Source organism: Coregonus clupeaformis, unplaced genomic scaffold (genome assembly GCF_020615455.1).
Source record: "Coregonus clupeaformis isolate EN_2021a unplaced genomic scaffold, ASM2061545v1 scaf0221, whole genome shotgun sequence".
Lineage (NCBI taxonomy): Eukaryota > Metazoa > Chordata > Actinopteri > Salmoniformes > Salmonidae > Coregonus > Coregonus clupeaformis.
The window spans coordinates 401,060-420,618 of record NW_025533676.1 but is presented as its reverse complement, the minus strand read 5'-3'; the positions used below and the strand labels follow the sequence as shown (position 1 = coordinate 420,618).

General features: G+C 42.7%; 1 pseudogene; it reads right to left on the bottom strand.

The window, feature by feature from the left end:
* Positions 1-15,404, bottom strand: part of LOC123484190 — a 31,325-nt pseudogene extending 15,921 nt beyond the window's left edge.
* Positions 15,405-19,559: the final 4,155 nt, after the last annotated feature.

Genomic DNA, 19,559 nt, shown 5'->3' with positions numbered 1-19,559 from the left:
ATATAGTGGCGGCTTCTGAAAAATTCTCAGGAGGGGCAATTTTTCTGATGATTTAGGTGACCTACACACATTTTAAAAAAGATATGTCCAGCAACAACATGAAGACAGGGGCAGCATATAAGTCAATACCAGAAGCATTTATTGACTGATCTGGGGAGATGGATTCCAGTTTCTGTGACAGATTATAAATAATCTCTGATGCCTTTGTTATATTAGCTTTTGGTTGAATGTACTGTCGTAGTAAATATATAATGTTATAGCTTGGTCTGACTAAAATCTTGTGCATGACCCATTTTGTGTTGGGCCTTTGTATTCAATACAATGAACAAGAGTCCTATCTTGTCAGCCTTGTCAGCAGGTGGCTAAGGATAACACCCACGCCATAGGTCTCTCAGTTCTTCCAACTCACGAGTTCTTGCCCTGAGACACACACACACACACCCACACCCACACCCACACACAAATCATCACTGATTAACACACACACACACACACTCATCACTGATAACAAACACACACACACACACACACACACACACACACTGATAACAAACACACACACACACACACACAAATCCTCTTCTCTTAGGCTGAACATCTGAAGACAGAGAACCCGACTCAGAGCCAATGCAACAGTGACACTAGCCTGGAGGTGACCTCGCCCAACTCATCAGGACCAATCAGAAGATCAGAACTACTAGATTCAACCTACTTCATTTTATTGTATAAAATGTCAGCACACAATGTTTAGGGGCTCTTCTGATAAACTCCCACGAAGTTTGACGAACGGGTCCGTGCACGCGATTCCAGATATCTTTACCTCTGAATAAACTGCCTTATATTATACAATTATCCACCTTGTCCAAAAGTCTCTACTTGGTCTCCGGTTCTCCAGTAAACTTGTTTTATCAACAATAGTAAGGTTCAATGACACAGAAAGCAGTTCAATGTCGGGGTACAGAGTCGCTCTCTTACCAGGATCGCGGTCCGCTCTGACCAGGGTGAAGCCGGCCGGCTCCACTTCTCTGTCCGGGACTCTGTCATCCAGCCAAGTCTCCCAGCTGTATTGGGATTACAGCTGCCTGCAGCGTTTCATTATTTAGTCCGTTCGTAGCGGGTATGTACACGATCAACAAGATCAGTCCAAAACCGAAGATCAGTCCAAAGCAGAATGTTTGCAGAATGTTTGTAAACTAAGTCTACAAATTAAAAACATAAAATAACGCCACACTGCAGGTCGAACATAGACGCTGCTAGCCGCCATTGTCTTAGTTACGTTCAACGCTACGTCACGTATGACGAGCGCGAGTGCATGCCCACAGACACCCATAGAGAATGTATTGAAAGCTTTGAAATGTGAAAAAATAGATTTTACATGACAGGCTATGAGAGACTTCTGGGCGATTTTCAACCTGACTGAAATCGCCCAAAAAAACGGGCGGGCCATTTGAAGCACGACTTTAGCCTGATTTGACATTTAGTGGCTGGCAGATCAGACGTGAACACTGATAACTGCTGTTGCCGTGATATAATTGATTAGAAAAAAAAATCCCTTCCTTTTCCCGTTTGGCAGTGCGTCGCCCATATCGCCCTATTGAACAAGCCGCCCATGTATATATATATATATATATACATCCGGGAGAACCAGTATCAGATCAAATGTGCAGAGGCACGAGGTATTTGAAGTAGATATGTACATGAAGTCAGGGTAAAGTGACTAGGCATCTGGATAGGAAATAAGAGTAAAATAAAAAAACAGAGTAGCAGCAACAAATGAGTGTAAAAGTGTGCGCGGTGTCAACATGTGTTGGTTGTGTGGGAGTGTCAATGTAGTGTGTGTGAGATTGAGTGTGTGTATATAAACTCAGCTAAAAAGGAAACGTCCCTTTTTCAGGACCCTGTCTTTCAAAGATAATTCGTAAAAATCAAAATAACTTCACAGATCTTCTTGTAAAGGGTTTAAACACTGTTTAGGGTTTAAACACATGCTTGTTCAATGAACCATAAACAATTAATGAATATGCACCTGTGGAATGGTCGTTAAGATACTAACAGCTTACAGATGGTAGGCAATTAAGGTCACAGTTATGAAAACTTAGGACACTAAAGAAGCCTTTCTACTGACTCTGAAAAACACCAAAAGAAAGATGCCCAGGGTCCCTGCTCATTTGTGTGAACGTGCCTTAGGCATGCGCAAGGAGGCATGAGGACTGCAGATGTGGCCAGGGCAATAAATTGCAATGTCCGTACTGTGAGACGCCTAAGACAGCGCCACAGGGAGACAGGACGGGCAGCTGATTGTCCTCGCAGTGGCAGACCACGTGTAACAACACCTGCACAGGATCGGTACATCCGAACATCACACATGCGGGACAGGTACAGGATGGCAACAACAACAACTGCCCGAGTTACACCAGGAACGCACAATCCCTCCATCAGTGCTCAGACTGTCGGCAATAGGCTGAGAGAGGCTGGACTGAGGGCTTGTAGGCCTGTTCTAAGGCAGGTCCTCACCAGACATCACCGGCAACAACGTCGCCTATGGGCACAAACCCACCGTCGCTGGACCAGACAGGACTGGCAAAAAGTGCTCTTCACTGACGAGTCGCGGTTTTGTCTCACCAGGGGTGAAAACTGTTGTTCCTTCGTTTATCGTCGAAGGAATGAGCGTTACACCGAGGCCTGTACTCTGGAGCGGGATCGATTTGGAGGTGGAGGGTCTGTCATGGTCTGGGGCGGTGTGTCACAGCTTCGTCGGACTGAGCTTGTCGTCACTGCAGGCAATCTCAACGCTGTGCGTTACAGGGAAGACATCCTCCTCCCTCTTGTGGTACCCTTCCTGCAGGCTCATCATGACATGACCCTCCAGCATGTCAATGCCACCAGCCATACTTCTCGTTCTGTGCGTGAATGTCAGTGTTCTGCCATGGCCAGCGAAGAGCCCGGATTTCAATCCCATTGAGCACGTCTGGGACCTGTTGGATCGGAGGGTGAGGGCTAGGGCCATTCCCCCTAGAAATGTCCGGGAACTTGCAGGTGCCTTGGTGGAAGAGTGGGGTAACATCTCACAGCAAGAACTGGCAAATCTGGTGCAGTCCATGAGGAGGTTATGCACTGCAGTACTTCATGCAGCTGGTGGCCACAACAGATACTGACTCCCCCTTTGTTCAGGGACACATTATTCAATTTCTGTTAATCACGTCTGTGGAACTTGTTCAGTTTGTGTCTCAGTTGTTGATTCTTATGTTCATACAAATATTTACACGTTAAGTTTGCTGAAAATAAACGCAGTTGACAGTGAGAGGACGTCAACTTTTTTGCTGAGTGTATATACAGTTGAAGTCGGAAGTTTACATACACTTAGGTTGGAGTCATTAAAACTCGTTTTTCAACCACTCCACAAATTTCTTGTTAACAAACTATAGTTTTGGCAAGTCGGTTAGGACATCTACTTTGTGCATGACAAGTAATTTTTCCAACAATTGTTTACAGACAGATTTTTTCACTGTATCACAATTCCAATGGGTCAGAAGTTTACATACACTAAGTTGACTGTGCCTTTAAACAGCTTGGAAAATTCCAGAAAATGATGTCATGGCTTTAAAAGCTTCTGATAGGCCAATTGACATAATTTGAGTCAATTGGAGGTGTACCTGTGGATGTATTTCAAGGCCTACCTTCAAATGCAGTGCCTCTTTGCTTGACATCATGGGAAAATCAAAATAAAATCAGCCAAGTAAAATAATTGTAGACCTCCAAAAGTCTGGTTAATCCTTGGGAGCAATTTCCAAACGCCTGAATGTACCACATTCATCTGTACAAACAATAGTACGCAAGTATAAACACCATGGGACCGCGCAGCCGTCATACTGCTCAGGAAGGAGACGCGTTTGGTCTCCTTGAGATTAACGTACTTTGGTGCGAAAAGTGCTAATCAATCCCAGAACAACAGCAAAGGACCTTGTGAAGATGCTGGAGGAAACAGGAACAAAAGTATATACATCCACAGTAAAATGAGTCCTATATCGATATAACCTGAAAGGCCGCTCAGCAAGGAAGAAGCCACTGCTCCAAAACCGCCATTAAAAAGCCAGACTAGGGTCTGCAACTGCACATGGGGAAAAATATCGTACTTTTTGGAGAATTGTCGTCTGGTCTGATTAAACTAAATTTTTTGGCCATAATGACCATCATTATGTTTGGAGGAAAAAGGGGGTTGCTTGCAAGCCGAAGAACACCATCCCAACCGTGAAGCACGGGGGTGGCAGCATCATGCTGTGGGGATGCTTTGCTGCAGGAGGGACTGGTGCACTTCACAAAATAGATGGCATCATGAGGAAGGAAAATTATGTGGATATATTGAAGCAACATCTCCAGACATCAGTCAGGAAGTTAAAGCTTGGTCGCAAATGGGTCTTCCAAATGGACAATGACCCCAAGCATACTTCTAAAGTTGTGGCAAAATGGCTTAAGGACAGAGTGGCAATCACAAAGCCCTGACCTCACTCCTATAGAAACTTTGTGGGCAGAACTGAAAAAGCATGTGCGCGCAAGGAGGCCTACAAACCTGACTCAGTTACACCAGCTCTGTCAGGAGGAATGGGCCAAAATTCATCCAACTTATTGTGGGAAGCTTGTGGAAGGCTACCCGAAACGTTTGACCCAAGTTAAACAATTTAAAGGCAATGCTACCAAATACTAATTGAGTGTATGTCAACTTCTGACCCACTGGGAATTGGATAAAATAAATAAAAGCTGAAATAAATCATCTCTCTACTACTATTCTGACATTTCACATTCTTAAAATAAAGTGGTGATCCTCAGAGGTGTGGATCGAGTCATGTGACTTGGACTCGAGTCAGACTCGAGTCATGAATTTGATGACTTCAGACTCAAGTACTCAAAATGTACAAAGACTTGCAAAACTCCGACTTGGACTTTAACACATCAATGTGACTGGGTGGACTTGACTTGGACTTGTCTTTATGACTCGAGAAGACTTGCTACGAGGACTTAGCTGACTTGCAAAGGCTTGCTAAGAGGACTTGAAATGACTCGAAACTAAAATGTAGGACTTTGGACTCGACTTCTGAGACTTGATGGCTTTCAATTTTGACTGGGATTTGGGACTTGCCTCATCTTTGACTCCGACTTGACTTTGGGACTCTGAGGGCAAAGACTTGAGACTTACTTGTGACTTGCATAATGACTTTGTCCCACCTCTGGTGATCCTAACTGACCTAAGACAGGGAATTTTACTAGGATTAAATGTCAGGAATTGTGAAAAACTGAGTTTAAATGTATTTGGCTATGGTGTATGTAAACTTCCGACTTCAACTGTGTGTGTGTCTGTATATTACACTACAGTTCAAAAGTTTGGGGTCACTTAGAAATTACCTTGTTTTTGAAAGGAAAAAAAAAAAAAAGGTCCATTAAAATAACATCAAATTGATCACAAATACAGTGTAGACATTGTTAATGTTGTAATTGGCTATTGTAGCTGGAAACGGCAGATTTCTTTATGGAATATCTACATGGGCCCATTATCAGCAACCATCAGTCCCGTGTTCCAATGGCACAGTGTTTGCTAATCCAAGTTTATCATTTTAAAAAGGCTAATTGATCATTAGAAAACCCTTTCTTGCTAGCACAGCTGAAAACTGTTGTGCTGATTAAAGAAGCAATAAAACTGGCCTTCTTGAGACTAGTTGAGTATCTGGAGCATCAGCAATTGTGGGTTTGATTAAAGGCTCAAAATGGCCAGAAACAAATAACTTTCTGAAACTCGTCAATCTATTCTTGTTCTGAGAAATGAAGGCTATTCCATGCGAGAAATTGCCAAGAAACTGAAGATCTCGTACAACGCTGTGTACTACTCCCTTCACAGAACAGCGCAAACTGGCTCTAACCAGACTAGAAAGAGGAGTGGGAGGCCCCGGTGCACAACTGAGCAAGAGGACAAATACATTAGTGTCTAGTCTGAGAAACAGACTCCTCACAGGTCCTCAACTGGCAGCTTCAATAAATAGTACCCGCAAAACACCAGTCTCAACATCAACAGTGAAGAGGTGACTCTGGGATGCTGACCTTCTAGGCAGAGTTGCAAAGAAAAAGCCATATCTCAGACTGGGCAATAAAATAAAAGATTAAGATGGGCAGTCTGAGATATGGCTTTTTCTTGGATGAGCAAACACAATGTCCCATTGGAACACAGGACTGATGGTTGCTGATAATGGGCCTCTGTACGCCTATGTAGATATTCAATAAAAAATCAGCCGTTTCCAGCTACAATAGCCATTTACAACATTAACAATGTCTACACTGAATTTCTGATCAATTTGATGTTATTTTAATGGACAAAAAAATTGATTTTCTTTCAAAAACAAGGACATTTCCAAGTGACCCCCAAAATGTTGAATGGTAGTGTATTTAGTCTAGCGAGTGTGCATAAGTGATACATCTCTCCCAAAAGAGCAACATTCAAGGCCAAGCCCACAGATACCATTTTGGTGACAATCAAAAGAGAAGAATAGACTGTGGTATTCTGTCAGTACAGGAGCTCAGAGAGGAGGAGAAATAAGCCAACCAGAAAGCGGAAAGAGACTGGTAGTAGCTAGGGATTGGCATTTGAAATTATTTCACTATTCTAATATCATGATTTTTTTGAGGGGGGGAGGGGGGGGGGATATCCGGATAGTCCCCAAAAAATATATTTCAAAAATGTTCTACTCTTTTGACCAATCATAATGACGCAAAATGCCACAATAGCAGACAGTGTGCAGTTTTTTTTCCTTCAGGGGGTAGCTTTTGGCTAAAGGTAGGCTAACAGCAACGGTGAACCAAGACTGATGTTTGCCATCATAGAACTGATTTGGTAAAAATAAAATAAAAAGGTTTTCTGGTGATGCATTGATACGTGTCAGGTCTTGTGGACCCTCCGTAGGTGCACGCCTGTAGCCTAATCACTATTTGAAGTTGGGGGGAAAAGCATACCGTTGTCAGGGCTGACTGGAGGGCTAAATGCACAACCCATAGCCCACGAGGGAGAAAAATAGCTTGAAAATAAAGCAATAACTTTGTGCGTCCTCAGAACTGTAAGCTACATTTACAGTGTGCAACTGAAAACAATACAAAGTCTAAGCCACGTGACGTCTGAAGCAGCCGTAGCTCAGTAAGCTACATAAACACTACATTCTAAAAAAAATTGTTTTACAAGAATTAAGCATTTCAAATGTCATGTTATATTCTTGTGTGGCACAATGTAACATGTCCATGTTACACTGAGCAAAAATATAAAAGCAACATGTAAAGTGTTGGTCCCATGTTTGATGAGACATTTTCCAGACGCACAAAAATCATATTTCTTTAAAATGTTTTGTACAAATTTGTTTACATCACTGTTAGTGAACATTTCTCATTTGCCACTATAATCCATCCACCTGACAGGTGTGGCATATCAAGAAGCTGATTAAAACAGCATGATCATTACACAGATGCACCTTGTGCTGGGGACAATAAAAGGCCACTTTAAAATGTGCCGTTTTGTCACACAACACAATGCCACAAACGTCTCAAGTTGACGGACCGTGCAATTGGCATGCTGACTGCAGGAAAGTCCACCAGAGCTGTTGCCAGAGAATTGAATGTTCATTTCTCTACCATAAAACTTCCTCCAACGTCGTTTTAGAGAATTTAGCAGTATCGTCCAACCGGCCTCAATAGTGCAGACCACTTGTAACCACGCCAAGCCCAGGACCTCCACATCCGGCTACTTCACCTGCGGATCGTCTGAGGGGAGGTGGGTGCTGAGGAGTATTTCTGTCTGTAATAAAGCCCTTTTGTGGGGGAAAAGAAAAGCATTCTGATTGGCTGGGCCTGGCTCCAAGGCCCACCCATGGCTGCACCCCTGCCCAGTCATGTGATCTATAGATTAGGACCTAATGAATTTCAGATTTCCTTATATGAACTGTAACTCAGTAAAACCTTTGAAATTGTTGCATGTTGCGTTTATATTTTTGTTCAGTATAATTTAAGGCCGGGGCTACGAATACAGTTTTGACCCCCGCCCCTCTGGAAACGTCTTTCTCAAATCTAAGGATCTGAATCATGTTCTGTCCATGTGTTATTTTACACACACTCACATTTTGCTCTTTACTCACCCTCTTCTGAACCCTCAACCAATTTGATGATGTAGACTCTCTCTGCCTCATTTTTGAACAGCTGCAATTTGAAAGAACATTCCAAAAATTCTGTATGTATGAAGGATACAACCTTCTGTCTGTCTGTAATGCCTATTGCCGTAGCACAAGCAAGATGCAGTCCACACATTGCATTAAGCAAAAACAATTACTGTTGTGTGATGTAATCTTTATAGTTATGCTGCCATATAGCCAGCAGTCTGCCTCCTGTTTAGCCAATGTTTGCAATGATGAAAAAAAGAACATTAAATTGCTATTGAATGCCTGTCTGTGTCTTGCTTGTTTGATATGCTGTGTAGGCTACATATAGATTGCCTAAATAGCTGCATGTAACTCCCCTCCTGAAAAAACAACATGAAATAGCTAGACAACCCGTTTGTGTCGTGCTTATGTTTGCAATAGCCTAGGCTACTGTCACAACAGACAACTACGTTTATTCAAACTATTTTGCATACAAGCGGCAGCGGAGTCACAGAGTGACTGAACAGCAGATGAAAGGAGGTAGGCTAGTGGATCCCGCATGTGCAGAAATCTCCCTATTTTTAGCAACAGCAAGTCGGGTTTCAGAAAATCCGTAACTGCAGCCACTCCATTAATTTAAACAGACAAAGCTTGTTCATTGTTCAATAGGATCAACAACAAAAAAATTATGACCACGGCAGAGCAAAATTTAAAAAAGGTTTGGAACCACTGCCCTAGGTACCCTTTGAAAGACTATAGATAGATATGTGCCATATTGCTTATTCCAATGCAACCCTTTCTGATCCACTATCTGTGAGTGCCCACAGATACAGCATACCCTCTCCGAATCCTAGCATGAACTATTAGGGTGGGAAATGCAAAACTGACTTTGGGTCACTTTGAAACTATACCTTCATTATGTCCAGCACAGCCTGGCAGGCCTCCTCCTGGTCCTTGGCAACAATGACACCCTTCCCTGCAGCCAGGCCACTGGCCTTCACCACCAGAGCAGGAAAACTGGCCCTGGTGTCAACACAGGGGTCAGTAGTTAAAGGTCAGAGAGCCGCAAAGGCAGGGTCAATTCTATTTCAATTCAGGAGATGGGTAGAAATTCATCTCACAAATGACACATTGTTGAGATGACACACAGCGAGCAGACTCAAACTGGGGACAGACTACCTGAACACTGTTTTCCGTTGCAAATCATTTTCCTATGGTGTGCCCTAATGAACTCATATCTCTCCAACACCCCCACCCCGGTACTGACGTGCGGATGTAGCTGCAGGCCTCCTGGGGGTCGGTGAAGGAGCACCAGCGGGCTGTGGGGATGCCGTGACGGTCCATAAAGGCCTTGGAGAAACTCTTACTGGCCTCCAGCTGGGCAGCCTTCGCTGAGGGGCCGAAACACGGGACCCCCGCCGCTTGCAGGTCATCTACCATGCCTAAGAGGGGGCAGATGAGATGGAGACAGCGAGCGGATGAATGGGGATGGGAAAGAGGAGGGAGGGACCAGAGAAAAATGGGAGGAAAGGAAAAGCATTATATTTGCAGTGCAGTGATAATTATATATATTTTTTACACCTTTATTTATCCAGGTGAGTCAATTAAGAACAAATTCTTATTTACAATGACGGCCTGGCCAACTTGGCATTTCCATTGTACCTGTACTGTTTCAGATGGCTGAATATGAAATGGGGAAGATAAGGATGTGTGCCACTCACCTGCTGCCAGAGGCACCTCAGGCCCTACCACCACCAGCCCCACGCTATGCTCCTTACAGAACTGAGCCAGAATAGAGTGGTTACTCACAGACACCTCTGTGCAGAGGGGGGGGGGAGAAAGACGCACACAAATTTCAGATGCAACGGAGTGGCTAAGAGTTTTTTTTTTTTTTTTTATCACCTGACATGACCAGGAATTGTATGATCATGAAATGCGATCTCCAACTTCTCACCAGAGTTGGAGATCTTTCCACAGTTGGTGGTGCCAGCGTTTCGTGCCACCAGGACCTGCTGGATGTGTGGCGACTGTGCCAGCTTCCACGCCAGGGTGTGTTCCCGCCCACCACTGCCAATCACCAGCACCCGCTCTGCCATGGCAACTGAATTACAAGTAGAAGGAAGAAGCAATCACACAACATACACAAATGATCGAATCACCGAACCAGGGTAGTGCTCAGTAAGACACAACATCATGGAACTTTCAGATATAAATATATTCTGTAGAACAGAAATACTTCTCTGTCATGTAGAATAAAAGAAACGTGTCAGCTCAATAAAATACATTTCTATCTGCAACCTTCAGAACATTGCACCCTTCTGAATTCAATCCAGGTTAGTCTCTGGGCACTAACCGCGACAGTAAATAAAACAGTTTCTCAAATTACTTTAATTTATAATCCATAAAGGAAGCCATTTAATTGCATGTGAAAATTGACCTATGGTGCAGGGAGTCAGAAAATGAGGACCTTCCCAAGGCCTCATCATCAGGCTGCTGTGAAAGATTGGTGACCTTTGCTGGGGCCTAGCACTTAAATCACCTATTCATATGTCACATTGGTAGGGACACTGCCACCCATAAAAAACTGTCTCCAATTAGTTGTCATTGTCCAAGAGCCCATTCTGTGTAGGGACCCATTAAAGACGATGCTTCCTTTGCGTAAAAAACATTTTAAGCGACACATGATGTAGCAGTGTGTTAATGACAGTAGAAATAGGTTGGGGGGACTAAAATTGTACAACCCCTTGAATACTGTATGCGTTTAATTTGCCTCAGAAAGACGTTGTACATAAGGGATGGGCAGTGGGCAGCCCTAGGGCCTCGGATCAATTTCCAAAATTGGGAACTATGTCGGGGTCTCAACTTACTGTTGCGAGTTAGAGTAGTAGAATACACAAGGTGCAATTTCAACATTTGGTTATGGATCAGCAGTTTTTCTTCTAACATCAATCACTGATAGTCAATTAGGGATTGCTAAATTAGCTGGCCGCTAACATATCTCAACTTGTTATCATGGTCCAATTAACGGCTGGGGGGGTAGGTAGGAGGGATGTAGGTATGCAGACCCTCAAGCAACTGTGCCCCTGATTATGAGTTCATATTTTTTGTGGCCCCCACCCGCATCAAAGTTCGCTATCACTGTTGTAGATGGCTTATATTTGGGTTGAAGAAGTGATGGGTATGCCTTTGCCCCAATCAATACTCCCCACAACACAAACAAACCAAGGGGTCAGAGTTTAAACCAGTCCTATCTCCCATTTTACCCAGTTGCCAAACTTTATCGAACGTTGCAGATAGAAATGCCATGAATAGAGCCTATGTGATTTCTTATTCTACATCCAATTTGTAAGTCGCTCTGGATAAGAGCGTCTGCTAAATGACGTAAATGTATAGAGGCATGTTTGATCTACTCTACGCCTATTTCCAGGGACGGCCTGTTCAATAGGGCGATATGGGCGACGCACTGCCAAACGGGAAAAGGAAGGGATTTTTTTTCTAATCAATTATATCACGGCAACAGTAGTTATCAGTGTTGTAATCTATACGTCTGATCTGCCACAGTGCCACACTGCCACTAAATGTCGAATCAGGCTAAAGTCGTGCTTCAAATGGCTCCACCCCCTTTTGGGGCGATTTCAGTCAGATTGAAAATCGCCCAGAACTTCTGTCATAGACTCCCATGTAAAATCTATTTTTTTCAAATTTCAGAGCCTTCAATACAATCTCAATGGGTGTCTGTGGGCTTGCACTTACGCTGCCATCATACGTTACGTAACCATGAACGTAACTGAGAAAAGAGTGGATTGTTTGAAAGAAGTTCCTTTTTGTCGGCGAACAAATGAAGATAAATTGGCAACGAAACAATTAGGACCTCCCAGACCAAATTTAATAATTCAACAGGTTTCTACTAAAGTCGGAAAGTCCTACACCCGAGGATTTTCCAAAAATTGGTACGAAACGAAAAAAGACATTGCCACTCACTCAACTGGATGACCGAGGATACAGGCTAGCTGTCCACGCCACAACGATGAGGTTAGTGTTGATAATCACAAGTTTACTGGATGTGGATATGGTGTAATAAAGGCAGTTTATTCAGAGGTAAATATATCTGGAATCGCGTTCACGGACCCGTTCATCAAACTCTTGGGGAGCTATAAATTAAGCCCCCCATTACTTACCATATCAGATAAGAGAAATTGCTGCAGCTACATATATTTTACATCCTGGCCCTACATAGTTCACTATTTGCATCACTTACCAAAATATTACATGTGGTCATATATGCTTGGAAAGTGGAGATGCCATAGAACGTCAAAAAAGTAAACATTGCTGGAGACACATTGCCGTTTTGGAGAAGACATCGCGTTTGCTAGCGAAGAGATTTGTTGTGGCAAATGAACTTGGGCTGGGAATTGCCAGGAACCTCACGATAAGATATATGCATCAGCATTCGCGAGTCTCATGATTCTATCACGTATGCGATTCGATACTGTGATTTTATTGCGCACCATATGTCTGTTGCAGAGGGATCAGAAAGCCATGAGAATCGAGTTTTGATCAGTCATGGAAATAAAAGTGCTGAAAACAAATTGGCTCCCAATGTGAAAAGATTGAGAACAAGCTATGAAGGAACAATAATGGTGTTTTGGTGCAGGTACAGCCAACTAGCGCTAAAATATTGCGATATTGTCAATACAGTATATCGTAGAAGTATCACCATGTAACTCGATTTCTTTCACCCCAATCCCTCAAATTAACGGTAAATAACTGAATTGTTTGCCCCACATTTAGCTAAGATGATTAGCTAGCCAGCTAAAATGTTTTAGTTAGTTAGCAGTCGCATCTACAATAGTTTACTGTCAATAACATGTCTCCAAAAATGACGTGGTGTCTCCAATTGTGTTGACATTTTACAATTGCAATGCGCATCCATGAGTATCCACTTTCTGTAGCTCAGCTGGTAGAGCATGGTGCTTGTACACGCCAAGGTAGTGGGTTCGATCCCGGGACCACCCATACACAAAAAATGTATGCACGCATGACTGTAAGTCGCTTTGGATAAAAGCGTCTGCTAAATGGCATATTATTATTATTATTATTATTATTATTATTATTATTATCTGAAGAGAGCCCAAACATTGTGTGTCAGACATTTTATGCAATAAATGAAGGTAGGTTCAATCTAGTAGTTCTGATCTTCTGATTGGTCCTGATGAGTTGGGCGAGGTCCCCTGCAGGCTACTGTCACTGTTGCATTGGCTCTGAGTCGGGTTCTCTGTCTTCAAATGTTCAGCCTAAGAGAGGGGATTTTTGTGTGTGTGTGTGTGTGTGTGTGTGTTTAACAGTGATGATGTGTGTGTGTGTGTGTGTGTTTAACAGTGATGATGTGTGTGTGTGTGTGTGTGTTTAACAGTGATGATGTGTGTGTGTGTGTGTGTGTGTGTTTGTGTGTGTGTGTGTCCTCAGAGCAAGAACTCGTGAGTTGGAAGAACTGAGAGGCCTATGGCGTGGGTGTTGTCCTTGGCCACCTGCTGACAAGGCTGACAAGATAGGACCCTTTTGTCCATTGTTATTGGATAGGAACAGAACTTATAACCAGCTCCTGACCTAAATAGATCTTAGCACAACATTTTACTCAACATATCATATTCCATATTCACTATAACAAATATATTTACTACGACATTAGCAAGAACCGCCACATCCTCAGCCGGCTAATCCAGTGTGTGAAGTTTTGCGGAGTGTTTGAGTTAGCTGCGAGGCAAAGATGAAACTGAGGGCTCCACCAACCCTGGTAAGCCAACACTTTTGAGATCAGTCAATAAATGCTTCTGGTATTGACTTATATGCTGCCCCTGTCTTCATGTTGTTGCTGGACATATCTTTTTTTAAATGTGTGTAGGTCACCTAAATCATCAGAAAAATTGCCCCTCCTGAGAATTTTTTCAGGAGCCGCCACTGCCTATTTCTATCTGAATGTTCAATCCTGTTGAATGCGCCCCTGGATGGTCATGGTTCGAAGGGATCAGTTGTCAAATTAACATCAGATTTTACTTTTCATGGCAGGTTAGGAGAACTTAAGCAGCAGGCTAGGATAATTAACGTAGCCGGTCAGGATAATTTGGTTAAAAACAAATGTTTACGTTAATTTGACAAAAGCTGGATCCTTTCTAGCCATGACCCCCCCTGGAATGCCCTATAAGCCTACTGATACAATTCCTGAGGAGTATGTACCGTATCTAGGTTACATCAGCAGACTATCAAATGTGATTTTCCATACAACGCAATAGATAATGTGAGTAGCACGATGCGCGTGGTTTCCAATTAGTCGACTCGTTCCCTTTGATTGGAATCACTCACTCATGTGACTCACGAGGCAATGGGACTATTAATTTACAGAGGACAGAACTTTTGAAGAGATAATTTGCTCAAATGTACAAATATGTCCGCAGGCAATCGCTTTTTTATCAGCACAATTGATGCAATCAGTCCTAAAAACACAGGGTGGCAACGAGCAATTTTGTTACTAAGTTTGCTGACCAGTGATGGCAGTATGAAAAATGTATGCACTCACTAAGTGTAAGTCGCTCTGGATAAGACAACAAAATAATAATGATCCCACTGGTTACAATGTAACAAATGTGGGTGAAATGGCTCCACAAGCAAAGTTAAACTACATAGTTAGCTAGCTACAACTGTAGCCAACTAGTTACAGCTTTTGAGTTCAGCCACACTCACTGTCATCGTTTGCTAACAAATTGTGGTCCTCTGTAGCTCAATTGGTAGAGCATGGCGCTTGTAACGCCAAGAGAGTGGGTTCGATCCCCGGGACCACCGATACGTAAAAATTTATGCACACATGACTGTAAGTCGCTTTGGATAAAAGCGTCTGCTAAATGGCATATTATTATTAAGTTCATTGACGTATCTATATATTAGCAGCCAGATGCAAAAATAGTAACAAAAATCATCCTCTTTCGAAATTAGCCGTGTTCTTGTATTTTACCTAGGTAGCCAACTTCCCCATGATTCCAAGTTGTAGTTAGCATCGCATCACGATGGTAAAACTGACTCAGTGACCACACGTGCAACAATGGAAGTTCTCATGAAAACAACTTAGTTGAAGTCTATTAAAGCCAAACTCACATGTATCTTTTGCAGTGCCTGGTTAGTATTTTTGATGACAGAGCCCACGTCCAGATGTAATTTCCTTGACCACAGCTCGGGGAGACTGCCCTATTTGCACAGGAAGTATTTCAGCGTTAAAGTGCTAGTCGAAACTAGCAATTCGTAAATTTCCGACCTGCTTCTGCTTGTAGTTATACACGTGCCGCGTTCAACCAGTAACAAGTCGGACATTTCCTATTTTCCTAGTTCCAACTAGCACTTGAATGCAGCATATCAACTCTCAAACCACGTGGACCCAAAATGATACGCAACCGTGTTTGTTTAGCTTTTAAACGCGGGTCAAATAATGGATAAATGTAACTTCTATAGGGCATTTATTTAGGTAGTGTCTAGTAAAAGGTCTTAAAATAGAGTTTATCATGTGCATATCAAGTTTTGTTTCTGTTAAACATGTGTTAACTTCCTTAGCCTGTAGTCGTTTTTTTCATTCAGAGAATCATGGGAGTTGTGTTTTAGGCCAAATCTTGTTCTATATTTTTAACCTGAAGAGCAGGGGTATTCAACTCTTAAAGGCGCTGTGTGGTCAATCCGACTTCTGCATTGGCCGTGCAGCATTTTCGATGATACGGCCTCTGCAGAAGTCAGGGCATTCATATATCTTGCTCTTAGTGGAGCAGCACAAGACCTGTTATGAAGGAAGTTGTCAAGGAAGTGAATGTGTGTTTATACAGGACCTCTGGCCCTCACCTACTGTCAACCAATCATGCCAATGCAGCGCTATATGGAGCCCACAGCATTGTAAAAAGCCAACTTATGCTTCATCTGAAAAAATGAAGGAGTAATCTATCTCACCTGTTCATGTGAGAAAGCCTACGTAGGGACAAACAAAAAGACACGTAAAACAGCGCATAGCTGAACACCGCAGCTCAATCAGGTGTAAGAACACTGACTATCCAGTAGCAGCTCACTTTGTTGAAGCCAACCATCCTATCTCTTCCATCAAATACACAGGCATTGAGCATGTTCCTCTACCAAGGAGAGGAGGAAACATCGAGATCCTACTACTACAGAGGGAGGGCCCTACTGGATATCATCTAAAAACATTGACCCCTAGTGGTCTGAATATTGACTTTGATCTCAGGCCCTTATGAATTATAATTTGTTATATACATTTTGTCTTATAAATGAATGTATTATTTCTACAGCTAATCAGCGTACACCCAATATGTTCCGCCTGTTGATGCTTATTATGCATTATGGTTGAACCAAAAGATTACATGTAACTAAAAATAAATGAAATTGGAAACAATTAAATATATACAGTGCATTCGGAAAGTATTCAGACCGCTTTGACTTTTCCACATTTTGTTACGTTACAGCCTCATTCTAAAATGGATTAAATTGTTTTTTTTCCTTATCAATCTACACACATTACCCCATAATGATTAAGCAAAAACAGGTTTTTAGAAATACGGAAATATCTAATTTACATAAGTATTCAGACCCTTTACTCAGTACTTTGTTGAAGCACCTTTGACAGCGTAATACAGCCTCGAATCTTCTTGGGTATGACGCTACAAGCTTGGCACACCTGTATTTGGGGTGTTTCTCCATTCTTCTCTGCAGATCCTCTGAAGCTCTGTCAGGTTGGATGAGGAGCACGCTGCACAGCTATTTTTAGGTTTGATCGGTCCGGCTCTGGCTGGGCCACTCAAGGACTTGTCCCGAGCCACTCCTGCGTTGTCTTGGTTGTGTGCTTAGGGTTGTTATCCTGTTTGAAGGTGAACCTTCGCCCAGTCTGAGGTCCTGAGCGCTTGGAGCAGGTTTTCATCAAGGATCTCTCTGTACTTTGTTTCCGTTCATCTTCCTCGATCCTGACTAGTCTCCCAGTCCCTGTCGCTGAAAAAACATCCTCACAGCATGATGCTGCCACAACCGTAGGGATGGTATCTGGTTTCCTCCAGACATGACGCTTGGCATTCAGGCCAAAGAGTTCAATCTTGGTTTCATCAGACCAGAGAATCTTGTTTCTCATGGTCTGAGAGTCCTTTAGGTGCCTTGTGGCAAACTCCAAGCAGGCTGTCATGTGCCTTTTACTGAGGAGTGGCTTCCGTCTGGCCACTCTACCATAAAGGCCTGATTGGTAGAGTGCTGCAGAGATGGTTGTCCTTCTGGAAGGTTCTCCCATCTCCACAGAGGAACTCTGGAGCTCTGTCAGTGACCATTGGGTTCTTGGTCACCTCCCTGACCAAGGCCCTTCTCCCCCGATTGCTCAGTTTGGCCGGGCTGCCAGCTCTAGGAAGAGTCTTGGGTGGTTCCAAACTTCTTCCATTTAAGAATGATGGAGGCCACTGTGTTCTTGGGGACCTTCAATGCTGCAGAATTTTTTTGCTACCCTTCCCCAGATCTGACTCGATACAATCATGTCTTGGAGCTCTACGGACAATTCCTTCGACCTCATGGTTTGGTTTTTGCTCCAACATCCACTGTCAACTGTGAGACCTTATATAGACAGATGTGTGCCTTTCCAAATCATGTCCAATTGAATTTACTACAGGTGGAATCCAATCCAGTTGTAGAAACAGCTCAAGGATGATCAATGGAATCAAGATGCACCTGAGCTCAATTTCGAGTCTCATAGCAAAGGGTTTGAATACTTATGTAAATAAGGAGATATATATATTTTTTTATATTAATTTGCAAAAATGTATAAAAACCTGTTTTAGTTTTGTCATGATGGGGTATTGTGTGTTGCTTGATGAGGGAAAAAAATATTTAATACATTTTAGAATAAGGCTGTAACAGGGAAGGGGTCTGAATACTTTCCGAATGCACTATATTTAAGTTTCACTCAATTCATTCTAATCAACCTAATAATTATGACACACCCCTCACTATTGTCATTGGTTACACTAATTGCACTGTTTGTCTACATAACCTGGTTCAAGCATTCATGACATTACCCCGACGAAAGCACAATGATGCCAAAATGTTGGTGTACCCAAGAAATTACTGAGAGTTTATATATATAGAGTGTGCGACTCTCTTTATTTATTTTTATAGCTTACAAATAAAAGGGAGTTAACATGACAAACATCACAACCTGGAACGACAACAGATACACGTTGATTGATTTGAACATTGTTTCATATTTGGTTGGTTTCCTGGACACCGATCAAGCCTAGTCCTGGACTCAACTGGTACTGTCAATGGAGAATATCCATTGAACATCATTCTTAGTCGAGGACCAGGCTTAATCTGTGTCTGGGAAACCGGCCAAATAAGTGGTAGCCAAAAATATTGAGCACACTCAGACATATTCCTAATCTGTATCTGAGTAGATGAGCACAAAATCACATTTACATTCCAGTGCCACATGATTTAGCTCATCTGGTATTGCACAGACAGGCCAGAGACGGCGCATTAGGGGACAGGGTTTCAAACCGTGCACCATTTCAATGTGCAGGGCACAGGCGGTTGGTGGCACCTTACTTGGGGAGAACGGGCTCATGGTAATGGCTGGAGCGGAATGCTATCAAATACATCAAAGACATGGTTTCCATGTGTTTGATGTTATTCCATTCGCGGCCGTTCAGCCATTATGAGCCGTTCTCCCCTCAGTAGCCTCCACTGGTGCAGGGGCATACATCAAGTAGGCTACTCTAACGTCACACACATAAGACCACGGTCGTATTCATTAGTAAAACTGTAGCAAAACGATATGCAATGGAAAAGGAAAATGAGTGTTTCTTATTGGGTAAGTTCAGGGAGTCATTCCCTGTTTCGGTTCATTTTCTTCCGTTTGATGTCAGTGAATACGACACAGAAAATGTTCAAACAAGGTATTACTGTCAGGAACGGATATCCTACCTGTGCAGCAGCAGGGACTCGTTCAGGTGGGAGTAACGTTACTGAACGTTCAGATAAAAATGTATTGTGTACAACAGATATGACTGTCCAATATTATAGATAGACATACAGTTGAAGTCGGAAGTTTACATACACTTAGGTTGGAGTCATTAAAACTTGTTTTTCAACCACTCCACAAATTTCTTGTTAACAAATTATAGTTTTGGCAAGTCGGTTAGGACATCTACTTTGTGCATGACACAAGTAATTTTTCCAACAATTGTTTACAAACAGATTATTTCACTTATAATTCACTGTATCACAATTCCAGTGGGTCAGAAGTTTACATGCACTAAGTTGACTGTGCCTTTAAACAGCTTGGAAAGTTCCAGAAAATGATCTCATGGCTTTAGAAGCTTCTGA